The sequence below is a fragment of the Mus pahari genome, chromosome 1 (genome assembly GCF_900095145.1).
Source record: "Mus pahari chromosome 1, PAHARI_EIJ_v1.1, whole genome shotgun sequence".
NCBI classification, from domain to species: Eukaryota; Metazoa; Chordata; class Mammalia; order Rodentia; family Muridae; genus Mus; species Mus pahari.
In genome coordinates this window covers 11,067,688-11,072,696 of record NC_034590.1, presented here as the reverse complement: position 1 = coordinate 11,072,696, position 5,009 = coordinate 11,067,688, and positions in this window count along the sequence as shown.

The window sequence follows — 5,009 nt, the reverse complement described above, 5'->3', positions numbered from 1 at the left end:
TGTCACCTTGCCTGGCACAATCCCATTTTTTTTAACCTTACAAAATTCTTCTATTCTCATGATCACACACACACACACACACACACACAGAGAGAGAGAGAGAGAGAGAGAGAGAGAGAGAGAGAGAGAGAGAGAGAGAGAGAGAGAGAGAACTGCAATATACATCATCTCAAAGGCAGTTCAAATGTGTCTGGCAGCCTTGGAAGGACCCTGTGGTCATTCTCTAAGATGTTCTTTACTGGGTAGCTCTGCTGGGAGACACTGCACTACCTGGTGTCTGCTCCTGTGGGGCTGACAGGGTCATGGGTGAAACTGCAAACAGAAAGAAAGACATTAGGTAAGTGATCATGGAAAGGACAGCTGTGCTAAGTGGCAAGAAGGGAATGCAGCTTGTGATGAGGGGACAGAGGACAGCTGGAAGGCAGTCAGGGTGAGCTACCTGGAGGAGGCATAAGCTAAGTGCTGAAGCCCTATCTTCCCCAGAGCAGGCTCAACACACCCGAGACGAAATCTGCCAACAGACTTTGACTAGGCATCACAGCTTGGCCTGGCCCCACATGAGTGCAAAGAACCATCTTCACTCACAGAATAAACAGGGATGAAGATAATTAGCTGAAGTAGGCCCAGCTCAGAGAGACTAGAGGGTGCTTCTAAATGCTTAAGAAGTCTGGGAAGGCTTCCTGGAGGAGGTGATGCCCGAGTGGGATGTTGAAGAGGAATTCTGCCATTCAGACAAGCTAAGAAAGGCATTCCAGGCAGAGAACAAGTCCCAGGGGGAGACAAGAGTTGAGGCTGGAGGGTCTGGAGGGAGATGGAACCAAGTCATCAAAGAGAAGACATGCATGTTCTCAAGAACAGACTCCCTCCAGCACAGGGGAGCTGCTGACAGAGGGGAGTCACTGACAAAGGGGAGCCGCTGACAAAGGGGAGCCACTGAAGGGGTTAGGCGGACTGTGGTAGACTTGCTCTTCTCTGATGAAAGGAACATGGAGAATGGTGAATTGGGAGGGGTAAAGAGATGTCATGAGATTTACCCTAGTGTCCCAGTGAAGGATGCTGTCTGTCCCCTGGAGCATCAGGGACAAGAGAGGAGAGGAGAGGCAACCATAAAACCTGCAGCTCCCTGAGGAGAACCGAAAAGGAGGAGGTATGGGGAGCACCCTCTTCTTTTGACTATTCCACATCTGGGACCACCCTAGGGTGATCTTGAGCCAAAGGAACACCCCATATGATCCTAAATGTGCAAATGATCCAACCCTGACCAATCAGACAGCAGGTGACCCAGCCAGACTAATGGATGCCAAACCCAGACTTCTGCTGGGACACTGGGATGGCCTTGCTCCATTCTAGGGGGGATCAAGAACCATGATTCAAGGTTCAATCCAGTCAAGGACCATGATTGGGAACCAGGTGCACTTGAAGACACACACACACACACACACACACACCTCAGAAAAACATGTGTCAGGAAACCTGTTTTTGCTTCTGATGAATTCAGCACAGAAGCTGGTAGGGAACAAAGCCCGAGTCCAGTCCCTGACTCCAGTCCTCCCAGAGCCTTCGGTGTCTCTTGGGGTCACAAGACATCTGGAAGCACCAGCACCATGCTGGTTCCACAGCAGGTGCAGGAAACACCACGTTGGTGTCTACAGCAGGTGCAGGGATCCTGCTCAGACACCCGGGGGGCGGGGGGGGAAGGAGTCTGTGGTCCCTTGAGTTAGGTAGGCCTCGAGCGTAATGCTTCCTGATACAGATGATGCTGGGCAAAGCCAGAAGGAAAAACTAATAGCTTGAAAGAAGGTTAAGACTCAAGAATTCCCTAGTTCTCAAGAAGCCCAGCCCTGGAGGGATTGACAAACTTCCAGCAGAGAAAACACCACTCACTCCACCCTCACCCACGCAGGGGCACCACACCAAAATCCTGCACCCCCCTAGGAGAAACCAAGCCGAGCCCCTTACAAGGCCTCAAGAAGGCTAAAACTGGGCCATCAGCCTTCTCTCTCTTGCAAGCATGTCTGACTCCAGGGCATTCCACATGCCCAACTTTGGCCAAGCTGCCATCTTATCTGCTTGGCCTACTGCCTCCACAGATGGAGACCCCCGCCATGCACCCCATGCTTCCAGCTCCCCTCAGCTCAGTGACCTTTAAGCCTGAAAATCAGATGGCTCAGCCTCCTCCTTCAACCTCCCACTCCAAGGTGACTAGGCACAGTTAACCAAATCTCTTAACTCCTGGTTCAGCCTGTGAGTCCTGGCTGCCTCTCCAGCCTTGCCCTGGCTAACCTGGACATTCTAGCACTCCTGCCTCCCGGCCTTGCACATACAATCTCCTGGGTCTGGAATACTTTTCCAATGTGGCTTTTTTGGTTTTTGTTTCTTACTTGGTTTCTTTGTTTCTCCCTTTCTTTCCTTGTTCCTAGATTTTCCTCAGGCCTCAGGCTGTAGGTCAAATGTTGTGCCTTGTGACAGGTTGGTCTAAGCCACATTATCTGAGGAGATAGGCCCAGCTGGATTGACTCTGTAACCCATTATCCAGTTATTTACTAATGAGTTCTGGAAGGCTACTGGAAGCATTTTATCTTTTTCATGTGTTAGCTGGCTTCCTTATGACCTGACCCATCTCCTGTCTTATGGACAGATCTCTGTCTGTCTGACTAGGACGCAGTCCTGGGCTTGTGAGAGGAATCTGGACATTGAGGGAGGGAGGTCGGTCAGCAGGCCCTGGCTGGGGCAATAGGGTACACTTGGGAGGGTACACAGGAGAGCTCGTCCCCGTTTCTGCTTGCCCAGGGCTCTTCAGATGAGGGGCTCCAGTGGGCCTCTATCATCTCTTGCAGCATATTCACGCCATATGGCTGGCAGCGGCTAAATTGCACAGGCTCTAACTTGGATCGTTCTTGCTTTTGTGTGTTAATAACATAAAGATGGAACGTAGCTTGCCACACATTTTGTGTTTGCTAACTATCTATATGTATATAAAACAGACTTCAGTGTTACCAGCCAACCCACTTGTGAAGTGAAAGGAAAACAGCAATTAGAGAAGGAGGGAGGGAGGGGGGGGGCAGAGCACAGACTGCATGAAATCTACACAGGTATGGGGGGTGTGTGTCCTGGGACCAGGAAGAAAGTCCCAGAACATGTCACAGTGAGGAGGAGGAAGGAGAGGAGGAAGAGAGGGAGGAGGAGGAAGAAGAGAAGGAGGAGAGAGGAGGAGGAAGAGGGGGAGAGGGAGGAGAAGAGAGAAAGAGAGAGGAGGAGAGGGAAGGAGGATGAGGAGGAGAAAAACAGGAGTAAGGGGGGGAGGAAGAGAGGGAGGAGGAAGAGGAGGTGCGGAGAGAAGAGGAAGAAGAGGAAGAGGAGGAAGATGAGGAGGAGGAGGAGACCCCAGGGCAGAAGCCAGTTTATCCATAAACACAGCCTGGGGGCACCTGAGATTTGGGCCTCAGCCTGGGCCTCCCTTGGTCCCTTCCCTGTAGTATTCTTTCAGCTCACTCCACCCAGGACCCTGTCCACTCATGCCTGTTCATTCAGATGTGCCAGGTATGCAGTACCATGGATATGCCTATAACCCTAGCACTAGAGCTGAGGCAGGAGGATTGGAAGTTTGACATTTCTTTGGGCTTCAGGATGAGACCCTGTAGTAGTAGTAATAGTAGTAGAAGAAGTAATAAATAATAATAATGATATAAAGATACATATCTTTTGTGTGGCGCATTCAGACAGCTTCCTTCAAGCAGGAAAGGGCCAAACAAGGAAATAAATGTCCAATTACGAACTGTCTCAAGTGCTCTGAAGAACAAGACTATGAGATTAGTCAGAAACATCCAGCCTGTAGCCCCCACATGAGGCAAGCAAACAGCCCTGGAAGTTTTCCTTCCGGAAGACTCGCGGGAGAACACGGCAGGACGTCCCCATGGGGTGAGAACCTGACATACACAGCTTAGCCTCGCAGGGCATAGAACAACAGAGAGCAGAAGGCTCGTAGGCTGCTCATAGTTGCCTCTAAGTTCACCACAGGCTGTGAATCCCTCACTCCTCATCTGCATGGAGGTGGATGCTTTCCACACACGGTGCCCCCGGAGATGCCTCTACTGTAGAAGAAATGAAAGAGATTCTGCAAAACCTCACCCGACAATGGACTCAAGACAGTTCAAGAAAAACACTCGAGAGGCTGACACAGAGGCATTGCCGGTCTGAGACCAGCCTGGGGTACAAAGAAGAAAACAAACGTAATCCATATGCACTGTTGGAGAAAACCTTCCTAAGAAGGCTGTGAATTCGGGGAAAGGGCTTAGTGGACAAACTGCTCAGCGGGCAAGCATGATGTGATCCCCAGAGCCAGGTAAAAAGCTGGATGTGACAGAGGCAGAGAGAAGCGAATTCTGGGGGTTCCATGGCAAGCCAGTCTGAGTTCCACCTTTATTGAGTGACTCTGCCTCAAGTAACTAAGGTGGAAGGGGAGGAAAGATGGCCCAACGGTTCCTAGCACTGGTTGCTCTTACAGAGGACTGGACTCAGCTCCCAGTACTCACAGGACAGCTCACGAGCCTCTGTAACTCAGTCCTGTGGGATCTGGTGCCCTTTTCTGGCCCTTGTGGGTACCAGACATGTGTGGTGCACATACACGTAAAAATAAGCTAAAGAGGATAAAAGCAGACACCTGATGTCAACCTCCGGCTTCTACATGCAACTACATACATGTGTACATACACATGCCACATATAGAAAAGAAAGAGAGGGGGGCTGGAGAGATGGCTCAGGGGTTAAGAGCACTTGACTGCTCTTCCAAAGGTCCTGAGTTCAAATCCCAGTAACCACATGGTGGCTCACAACCATCTGTCATGAGATCTGATGCCCTCTTCTGGAGTGTCTGGACAGCTACAGTGTACTTACATATAATAATAAATAAATCTTTAAAAAAAAAGAAAAGAAAAGAAAGAGAGAAGGAAAAGACAATTACAATGCAATAACCAAAAACAAACAACAACAACAAAAAAAAAAAAAAAAAA